This window comes from Pezoporus occidentalis, unplaced genomic scaffold, assembly GCF_034315485.1.
Source record: "Pezoporus occidentalis ecotype Australia unplaced genomic scaffold, CSIRO_AGI_Poc_V1 ctg348, whole genome shotgun sequence".
Classification (NCBI taxonomy): Eukaryota; Metazoa; Chordata; class Aves; order Psittaciformes; family Psittacidae; genus Pezoporus; species Pezoporus occidentalis.
In genome coordinates, this window is record NW_026915462.1 from 1 (window position 1) to 11,169 (window position 11,169).

General features: G+C 52.3%; 1 long non-coding RNA gene across 1 annotated transcript; it reads right to left on the bottom strand.

Annotated features, from left to right (window-relative positions):
* Positions 1-8,502: 8,502 nt before the first annotated feature.
* LOC134169522 (uncharacterized) lies at positions 8,503-10,459 on the bottom strand. The gene is made up of 3 exons (XR_009966904.1): positions 10,289-10,459; positions 10,069-10,148; positions 8,503-8,818 (listed from the first exon to the last, which is right to left on the bottom strand). It is a non-coding gene; the product is annotated as an uncharacterized LOC134169522 (long non-coding RNA).
* Between the last annotated feature and the right edge of the window lie 710 nt (positions 10,460-11,169).

The following is an 11,169-nucleotide window of genomic DNA, read 5'->3' on the forward strand; positions in this document are numbered from 1 at the left end:
CACAGCGCCGATTGGCTGGAGCGCCCGTCAGTCACTCTTAGACCCGCCCAGCCGCCCGCCGCCCGCCCACAGCGCCGATTGGCTGGAGCGCCCGTCAGTCACTCTTAGACCCGCCCAGCCGCCCGCCGCCCCCCCACAGCGCCGATTGGCTGGAGCGCCCGTCAGTCACTCTTAGACCCGCCTCGGTTCCGGTTTATTTTCCCACCGCCCCCCCACAGCGCCGATTGGCTGGAGCGCCCGTCAGTCACTCTTAGACCCGCCCAGCCGCCCGCCGCCCCCCAGCGCCGATTGGCTGGAGCGCCCGTCAGTCACTCTTAGACCCGCCTCGGTTCCGGTTTATTTTCCCACCGCCCCCCCACAGCGCCGATTGGCTGGAGCGCCCGTCAGTCACTCTTAGACCCGCCCAGCCGCCCACCGCCCCCCCACAGCGCCGATTGGCTGGAGCGCCCGTCAGTCACTCTTAGACCCGCCTCGGTTCCGGTTTATTTTCCCACCGCCCCCCCACAGCGCCGATTGGCTGGAGCGCCCGTCAGTCACTCTTAGACCCGCCTCGGTTCCGGTTTATTTTCCCACCGCCCCCCCACAGCGCCGATTGGCTGGAGCGCCCGTCAGTCACTCTTAGACCCGCCCAGCCGTTTATTTTCCCACCGCCCCCCCACAGCGCCGATTGGCTGGAGCGCCCGTCAGTCACTCTTAGACCCGCCTCGGTTCCGGTTTATTTACGGCTGGCTTTCCGACTACAAATCTCCCCTCTAATACCTGTGCTTGCTGACTATGCACCACGTATCCTCCAACCCCACAGGGAAGTGACAACAGAGCAGCTCAAAACAGTTAAGCCACAAATGGAAATCTTGGGAACTAGAAGGAAGTGCCCCCCAGAGTCAGCATGGGAAACATTAGAGAGTTGTTGAAATGCATGTGATAGCTGTATCTCCTTTGGCTTCATGGGCCTTGACTCTGAGCCTCTTCTGACTTGTCAACACCTAAAACATTCTTCCAGGGAATGCAAATCCATATTGTGCTCATTTAAACCTACAGACAACTAACTTTCTTGGTGACAGCTTACAAACAGTTCCCCTAAAAGTGTCCTGTCGCCTTCTAGTGTCTGCAGGTCACACGCTGAAGCCACTGGCTGAAGACACCAGTCAAACAACACAGGAAACAACCAATCCCATCACAGAAAACACTCCTCACCCGAACATTAGATCTGACTGCTTTGTGTCAATACCTTGGCACAGGACCCAGCATGATGGAAGCTCAGCAGAGAAATGGATGAAACCATTCAGGTCACTCGGTTGATCATTTCTGTCCCAGTTTTCTTCGACGGGTTATCCAACGCTCTGACATTAATGGTCTTTCACTGCAAGCAGAGCGCACGTCACCAACTTAATCACAGCACACACTGCTTGGTCCTCATTCTGCCTTTTTAAAGAGAGCGAAAGAAACCAGACACAAATTGGGCCTGAACTTAAAAACCATCCATTGCTTAAGGCGGTGCGTGAGTGTTGTCACCCTCATAGCTGTCAGCAAACACACAGCTATTAACCACCCTTGGAAAGCAAAAGGCTTAGGGTCCCTCTTAGCCCGTTCTCCTTTATGGTGTGCTGTCAATGCTCACGACAAGCAACACTTACGTGTCCAGGCAACAGGTGGTCAGCAAGGAAGGCATCTTCTGCTTTCAGAAACAGCACAGAGGGCCTTCAAAAACGCTCATTCCTGTAGGATCCCCTTCTGGGCTTCTGCATCTCATTGGTTACAATGAATGCCTGTCCCAAACAGATGACCACGAAAATGTTCATTCCTCTGAAGAGAGATGACGGTTGAGCCGTATCAACCTGGTCTGCTACTGTTAACCCAGAAAGCAAATGACTTACTTGTTCTGCAACCCCTGTCACGTTCCTGGTTTCTGCCTGTTGACGTGGGGCACCTTGTCCTATTTCCAGTGAGCTTCCACCAACAAGCAGCCTAAGAAAGGCAAAATCAGTCCCTGGAAATGCAAGAGAAGCATTTAAACCAAGCTCTATGCTGAGTATACTCTAATAACAAGGAATTAATCTCAAAGGCTGGTTTGTAATGCACAGACAGACAATGCAGAAACACTTCTGAAGCTGCTTTAAGACAACCTGGAAAGTGGAAAAGGGAAATGCACTTGCCCAAGACAAACTGCTTCTCCCCAGCTGTGGTGGAGAAACAGAGCTGGAGCTGGTGTATTTTCAAAGGCTCGTTTTCATACTGGCCCCATTAGGCATGTTTTGTACACTTAAGGCTTGTCCCAGCCTTTGCTAGTTCTCCCTGTTACCTGTTATGGTCGATTCTTGTATCTTCTGGGCTCTTAACTTCCTCCTTGTGTCCAGATCACAGAGCTGCCACAGGTATTGGCTGCAGCACATTCCCTCACCTCTGAAGAGGTCTCCTGACATGATTCCTGCAGCAGCATTGTTTTCAAAGCTAGCCAAGACCTGCAGATGCACCTAGATGCTGCAAGCACTGTCCTATGGTTTGCTTGCTCAGGATGCTTTCGAGCCTCAGGAACCTGCACCCACGGAGCCATGTTCCCCTTGCAGGGAAAAAACAAGACATCTCAGACCTCCCAGGTCTTTTCTGTCCATGAACAATTGCACCTGGAATATACTCCTGCATTAACTCCTCCAAAACAGGAGGGCAAACAGCAACACTGACCTTAGAGCCAGGGCGATCAAATCACTCACTCGACCGGTCACAGCTCTCCTCTTTATTTCACATGGCTGCTGATCCCATTTCCTGCCACGGCATCGCTGAGCATGGAACCGTGGCAGAAGCTGTTAACGCTGCTGAGACACAAACCAGCTTTCTCAATCCTTGAAAGGCAGCGTGCAGACCCCTGACTCTGGTTCTTGCTGCAGACCACTAAATGCTACCACCAAGGGCATCATTCAGTGGCAGCTAAAACTAGTAAGAGATGTACTAATGATTGCTCTGATCACTCATGAGAAATGATGCGGAGACAGCTCAGGAATGAAGAAGAGGACAGGTGTCCTTTTGAGGCGTATCTCCAAAAGCATTCTGAGCTGCAAGGATGCTGGCTGCCTTCTCCTGAGCACCACTATAAGGGGAAAGGATAAGAGCTGGGTTTAGGCATCCCTTTTCCGTTATCACCTGGTTGTAACAGCTCATGTAACTCCTAGCTGCAGGATCCGAGTCGGGCCCAAAACAGAGGCCCGAGCATTTTCCCTGCTGTTGAGATTGCTCTGGATCCTCAAAAGGCCCCAGCTCTGCTCCACTTCAGGGCTGCACAGAACGTGCCAAACCACTAGAGTGAAACCGGACCTCAGCTCAACTCGAAGCCAAACAAGGGGGATGGAGGAGGAAGGAAATACAAACTGGGGTTAAATGAAAGGGAGGGAGGAAAGAAACAGGAGTGAGGCAAACTAAGCACAAGTGTCAGTTCTGGTACTTCTGAAATGCCTTCAGCTCCACTGAAATAACTAGTACTCATGTTCTCACTCTGGTCACTTCTGTGGCAGCAGGACAGGAAGCAGGGACTTATTTAAAGCTGCAGAAGGCTCATAAGAACAATTCTCACAGACATGGTGATGCTGCGAGGGCTGGAGCAGCTCTGCTCTGGAGCCAGGCTGAGAGAGATGGGTTGGATCAGCCCAGAGAAGAGAAGGCTCCTGAAGGGGAGACCTTAGAGCAGCTCCAGTGCCTAAAGGGGCTACAAGAAACCTGGAGAGGGGCTTTGGACAAGGGCCTGCAGGGACAGGCCAAGGGGAATGGCTTTCACCTGCCAGAGGGGAGACTGAGATGAGCTCTCAGATAGAAATCCTTCCCTGTGAGGGTGCTGAGGCACTGGCACTGGGTGCCCAGAGAAGCTGTGGCTGCCCCATCCCTGGAAGTGTACAAGGCCAGGCTGGACACAGGGGCTTGGAGCAAGCTGCTCTAGTGGAAGGTCTCCCTGCCTGTGGCAGGGGTTGGAGCTGGAGGAGCTTTAAGGTCCCTTCCAACCCAAACCAACATTTTTCCATCCCTGGTGATAGGCAGGAAGGTGCTAAGTCCCTAGCTCCCCCTCCCTCTCTGGGGGTGGGCACTCACTGCAGGGGCAGCTCTCCAGCTCACAGCGCGATTCTCCTTTCTGAGACAGCCTCCTGGAAGGATGCAGCCATTTCATCCTGTTTCAGGGCAACACCTCTCCGTGTGCTATCATTGCAAGCCACAAACTTCCTCTTTGCTGGGGGAAGAGAGGGAAACAGATGTGTTTGACTGCTGGAAAAGCTTTGGGGTGTGAGAAACATCCTGCACACAGAAAAAAAATCATCAAGTAGTTTTGGGAAGGCCTGGCAAACTGCTGTACCTCGAGAAGAGCTTCACAGAAACTGCACTTTGCTGTTACTGTCAGTCATTTGGGCTATACAGGCTGACATACCCGGAACACTGCAGTTACTGCAGATAAAGACTGTGAAGGTAGTATTTTATCCTGGCTGCTCTCCTCAGCCAAAACCACTGCAGCAAGCTGGGTTAATGCGTGGATTCACATGCTGCCACCACCAATGCAGCCTCTGCTGCTGCACCGTTCTCTGCACAAACACTCACCCCAGCTCTAAACCTGGCTCCCACCCACATCTGCCGAGGAGCTCTCGTGCCTCTCAACACTCCCTCGGTGTGAGGGAGCGATGGCGGCAGTCGGGGAGGAAGGAGAAGGCGGTAGCGGAGGCGGCGGGACCAGAACTGGTGCGCGAATACCGGCTGCGGCCACACGCACCCCACGCGCCCGCCCGCACCCGAACGTGGAGCGGGGGGGGCGGCGCGGCCGCTGCTCACCGGGAGCCAGCAGTCACCACGTGGCTCAGGCACTTCCGGGAACAGCACCGGGACAAAGGGAGCGGTGCGGCTCGTGCGCAGAGCCCCGGCTGCGGTACCGAATTCTGGACACAGGATGGCAGCAGCGAGCGGCGCCACACAGCGCCCGCCCCCACCTGCTGTGCCGAGTTTTGGGGGGGTATCCCTTCCCAGCATCGCTCCTCCGCCCCGAGCCTTGCAGACCCAGAATCAAGGGGTTTGGAGTATTTTGGGGCCACCACAGCGGTTCCGGCTCCACAAGCACAGCCCGTCATGAAAAGGTCTTTCTGATGAAATCAGACAGATGAGGACAGTGGCACAGGACACGCAGACAGAAAAAGGAGAGAGAGAGAAGAGGACAAAGGGACCAAGAAATAAAGAAAGGGTTAGATCTGTAAGGAGTGACCAAGAAGTAAAAAAGCTAAAACCAGAAATGGGCCAGAGGACAGAGAGGAGGAAAAGGGGCCAGGGAGCAGGGCAGAGGAGAGAAAGGGGAAAAAGGGAGAGGCGCCTGGACAAGGAAGCACAGCAAGGAATGAGGGGACAGGCAGCAGGCACAGAAAGAGAGGCAGAAGTAATGGGGACAGGAAGCAGTGAAGAGGTGGAAAGCATCATCGGGAAAGAAGGACAAAAAAGACAGAGACAAGAAACAGGACAAGGTGGTACAGAGAGATCAAAAAACAGGGAGGCAAGACAAAGTGAAAGACAGTGTCCTGGGTTCCGCAGTAGCAGTCATGTTTTTCCTTTGTGTTAACTGGTACAGTGCTGTGTTTTGACTTCCAGTTTGAGAACAGTGTTGGTAAAGCCGATGTTCTCGGTTGTTGCTAAGTGATGTTTACCCTGACCAAGGACTCTGTGAGGCTCATGCTCTGCCAGGGAGGAGGGGAGGCTGTGAGGAAGCAGAGACGGGGCGCCTGACCCGGGCTAGCCGGGGAGGTATTCCATACCACAGCACGTCATGCCCGGGGTGAGGGGTAACTGGGAGTTACCCGGAAGGACAGGGGCTTCCGGGTGGAGCTCGTTTCTCTTGGCCGGTGGTATCGTATTCTCTTCCCTTGTTATTTTCCCTTATCATTGTTGTAGCTGATAGTAGCGGTGGTGATTTGTTGCTGGACTGTTTTTGTCTCAACCCGTAGGAGTTGCACTCTCTCGATCCTCCTCCCCGTTCCTCCGGGAGCGGGGAAGGGGAGAGCCCCGGTGCGGGGAGGCGGGGGGGGGAGACGGACACGGACCTCGATTGTTGTCAGCTCGGCACCACTCACTGGAAGTGAGCGAACGAATTACCTGGCTGGGTTTAAACCACGACAGTTCTTTTTGGCGCCCAACGTGGGGCACGAAGGGTTGAGATAACGACAGATCTGACCAGATTAATAGTCACTCATCACAATGTCGATTTATTGGCTCTCAGAGTTGTTTCTCTTGATCTCACAGCTTCAGAATGTTGTAACTTACGTAGTGCCGGTATTTGCTGTGTTAGTGTTTATCAAGTGCGGGGCCTGGGCTAAGGTTCTTGTCTCACTGTGCTTTATGGCAATGACTTGTAATACGGGCGGGCTCCAGCAGCAGGGCGAGACAGACGTGGCCGTGGACTTGTACCTGGCCGTCCGGCTGCTCTTCACAGTCCTGGCCCTCACCCTACTCTCCATCTTCGTGAGGCTGCGGGGAGCCGAGGGGGAGCGGCCCCGGGAGCCGGCGGCTGCTGAAGCGGCCCGGGAGAGCGGCCCCGGGAACCAAGCGGCGGCGGGAGCGGGGCCGTAGGCCGCGAGGGGACGGCTGCCGGTGGAGGAGGTCGGGGCGGTCGAGGAGCGGAAGGAGGCGGCTGCCGAGCAGCGGGAGAAGGCGGCGGAGGAGCCCAGCCCCGCGGCCGAGCCGAGCCCCGCGACGGCCGAGAGCATTTCCCGGAAGCCGCCCGCCGAGCCCCAGGAGGATGCAGGAGACCACGCAGCATTTCCCAGCAAGGCAGAGGAGGAAGAGCTGGACTCAGGAAAAGAGAAGCTGGCGGTGGGAGAGCCGGGAAGCACAGCAGCTGCACCAGCCCCAGTGACAAGTACAGCAGCATCAGTTGAGAGTTCTGAAGGTTTTGAATGGCCTTTGGGTGTCCTTGGTACCTGCCTGCTGATTGTGATGGGGATCAGCATGTTGGCACACACACAGGCTGTGTTCTACCCACGACCATTTTGTCTGATCTCAAAAGTTAAGCAGAGTCAGGTTTGGGTCTTGTCTGGGGTTAGACGAGGATATGGGGGGACCAAGAGGTTTTCCCCAAGGCTGGACAGCCAGGAGTGGCAGGGTGTGTGGGACAGTATGGGCAAGTATCTAGTCCACTGGGCCCCTCCAGTGCTTTGGAAGCATTGGAGATGGAAGGCAGCTGTATGGAGTCCCCAGCAACAAGCTGCAGAAACTGCTGAAGGGGACAGTGAATTATTTTGAGCCTGGTGGGCCCAATGCACTTCAGGCCATCAGAGCAGAGATGCAACACAGAGATGGACTCATGATCGAGGGGTGGACTTAGCAATGGACACTATTGCCCAGGTTATTCATGAGTGTGAACACTGCACACAGTCTCTCCTGCTCTGGAAGACTGTTACAAGAGACGGAGCCTGACATCATGGACCAGATGGACTCAGCAGCTTTATAGGGACTGGTCCATGCACTAAGATAAGAGTGCACTGAGATAAGAGTGATGGTATATTGAAAATGTGGGATCTGAGCATGACGTGAATGGTATGGAATAAGGGGTGGATAATGTCCTGGGTTCAGCAGTAGCAGTCATTTTTCCCCTTCTTGGTAGCTGGTGCAGTGCAGTGTTTTGACTTTCAGCTCGGGAACAGAGCTGATAACAAGCGATGTTTTGGTTTGGCCAAGGACTTTGTGAGCCTCATGCTCTGCCAGGGAGGAGGGGGAGCCAGGAGGAAGCAGAGACAGGACACCTGACCCAAACTGACCAAAGAGGTATTCCATACCACAGCACGTCATGTCCAGGAGGTAACTGGGAGTTAGCTGGAAGGGCTGGGAGACTGCGGGGTTGGAGGAGGTATCGGTCAGAGCTTGGTCGGGCTGGGGGGGGCGAGTTATCGGTCGGCTGGTGGTGAGATGATGTATTCTCTTCCCTTGTTATTTCCTTTATCATTATTATCATTCCATCTCCGATGCTTTCCCACAATACGGCAAGAGCCATCAGTAAACAAGGCATACTGCTTTTCACTTTCTGACAGTTTATTATATGGTGGGGCCTCTTCAGCGCGCATCACCTCCTCCTCTGGTGACATTCCGAAATCTTTGCCCTCTGGCCAGTCCATGATGACTTCTAGAATGCCTGGACGACTGGGATTTCCTATTCGAGTTCGTTGTGTAATTAGTGCAACCCATTTACTCCATGTAGCATCGGTTGCATGATGTGTAGAGGAGACCCTGCCTTTGAACATCCAGCCCAGCACGGGCAGCCGGGGTGCCAGAAGGAGCTGTGCTTCAGTGCCAATCACTTCCGAAGCAGCTCGAACCCCTTCATAGGCTGCCAGTATCTCTTTCTCAGTTGGGGTATAGCTGGCCTCAGATCCTTTATATCCCCGACTCCAAAAGCCGAGGGGTCGACCTCGAGTCTCCCCCTTTTCTTGCCCTCCCCCTGCCTGTCACAGGCATCAGGAGAGAAAGGTGGAAAAGGATGGGCTGCAGTACAGTAACTTCACCAGTTACTGCTCAAGCTGCTCATTCACAGCTGCAAGAACATGGTGTTTTATTCTGTGCAAAATGCACTGGGGAAGCAAGAGACTTGCAAAAAACAGATTAGAAAGGATCGAGGTGGACTGATCCTCAAGTCAGCCTGTGTGGTTATTTCCATGGTAGCGACAGTGCCTGGTATCCTGAATACACGCAGCAGTACCCTAGTTGCAGCTGCAGAGCCCTCCTCCTCCATCCAAACAGAAGCCTCGCTAAGCTTTTTGGAAATGTCTTCTCTCTGCTCCCCTGATGAGAAAAACAGATGCTCCTCTTCGTAAAGCTTCTCCTGCAAAGAACAAAGGAAGCGCTCCCATCAAATACCACTGAGTGCGGAAGCATAAAACCACCCAGTCACCCCCTTGTAACAGGGCCAGAGTGGACTCCTGGGGCGCTGACTGCACTGGCCAGGAGATTATCACTCAACCCTCCCAAATCTGAGTTCCTGCTCCCAGTATTACCAGAAGCATGGTGGTAACACAGCAAGTGTATAGACACGTGCACATCAGGTACATGATGGTAAAGCTGCAACCACCGGAACTTCACATGCACTTAACCACACAGCAGTGGTTCTTGAGGAGCTGTAGCTTCTTTACAGCCCAAGTGCAAGTGTTCCAAAACTCCTGGCTAGGTGCACAGAAACCTAAAGCCTAATGTGTTAGACACACTTGGGGCAAGTCTTGCATTTCTATCAAGTCCCCATGTGCTTGGCAAGCCTAAAGGTAGTGGAAAAATGACTGAAAGACAAAAGGTGGGCTCTTCAAATCATCTCCCCTGAGACAATGGGGGGCACAAAATTCCAAAACAGAATAAACCTTTAGAAACAGTTTTAAGCAATGTTAAGTTTGATGGCTTTTTAACAGTAGCAATGGAAAATTACTGAGCTGCATGATACACAGAAAAAAAAAGTAGAGTACACCTAGAGAACATACTAAGAATTCTTGCACAAGATAAATTACAGCTGAAGTAATTTTAAGAAAAACAGTCTAGAAGAACAGGACACAGGGATAAGGAGTATCTGGGAATAGCAGGTGTCCAGGATGGGCTACAGTTAAACCAACTAATAAGTAGGAGGATAGGAGGATTATTACGTCGCTGGTGCTAACAAACCAATTAAGCTGATACAACCATCTACTGCACATGCTTCAAAGGCTGCCAGAAGCGGTGAAGATTGTTGGAAGAAGTAAATGACCCTCAGAGACCACCACCACAATTCTGTATGCATGCAGGGAACTTTCTAGAAAATAATGTAATCCATATGTAGCCTCATGAATATGTATGTATGCTCAGGGACTATATAAGGGCGGCTTGTGTAGCAACACGGGGACACGCATTAGGAGGAGCTGTCCCCAGTGTCTCTTGGCGCCGCAGTAAATACCTGCTTGAAACTTGAAAACTTTGTTGGCAAGTTTGTTCCTGGAGTTTTCTCCAAATCACCCCCCAGCCCAGACAACTTCACTGCATTCAGATCAGCCAAGCTGCACAAGACACTTCTACCTGCTCTCCAGGTATTCTCATTTCTTTATATCCCTCTCTTACCTGGGTCTCAAGGATGAATGACTCCAAGCTGCTGGCCAATTTCTCTCTTTCCTGTTTCTCTAGATCTCTGATGGTCAAGTCTGGGAATCTAGCACACAAAGAGAACAGAAATCAAAGGTAGCAAGCGCCTTTAGCTGAGCAGTACATCATATGCATCAGCTTCTGTGACAGCAGCACTACATGAGCCACTACCAATTCCGAAGCAATTAACTCCCTTTACCTGGAGCTTTAACCTGGCAGAGCCATTCTAAACATCCTTTTTCATTGAGCTCTTCAGTTCGTCCTCCAACAGGTCAGGCACATCATTTACACACAGTTCCGTGGGGATCTCATGGACAAGCTTTGGCTGCTTGGGTGCTTTGTTCTTCTTCCCTTCCTCCGTTTCAGTAACGGTGCTCTCACCAGAACTTTTGGATGTTTCTTCCACTTTTCACAGTTTATTTCCTTTGAGATCCCGTAACAGAAAAGTACATTCCCAGGCAAGGGAACAGATTTGCGGGTGTCGTGGTTTAAATCCAGCCTGTAACAGAACCATGCAGCTGCTCATTCGCTCCCCACTTCTTCCTCTCCCCACTCCCGGAGGGATGGGGAGGAGAACCAAAAGAATGTAACTCTCATGGGTTGAGAGAAGAGCAGTCCAGTAACTAAGGTATAACACAAACCACTACTGCTACCACCAGTAATAATAATGGTAAGGGAAATAACAAGGGAATAACAATTGCTCAGCACGTGCCGACTGATACCCAGCCTGACCCAAGCAGCGATCTGGGCCTTCCAGGTGACTGCCCCCAGTTTATATACTGGGCATGACGTGCTGTGGTATGGAATACCCCTTTGGTTAGTTTGGGTGAGGTGTCCTGTCTCTGCTTCCTGCTGGCTTCTTGTGCCCCTCCTCACTGGCAGAGCTATGAGACTGAAAAGTCCTTGACTGGACTGAGCCACAACTAAAACATTGGTGTGTTACAGCATTGTTCTCAGACTAAAGCCAAACCACAGCACTGCACCTGCTACTAAGAAGGAGGAAAAAAAAAACCAACCTGTTACAACTGCACCAGGACAGTATCCACCTCTTATTCCATATTTCTTATTATATATATATAT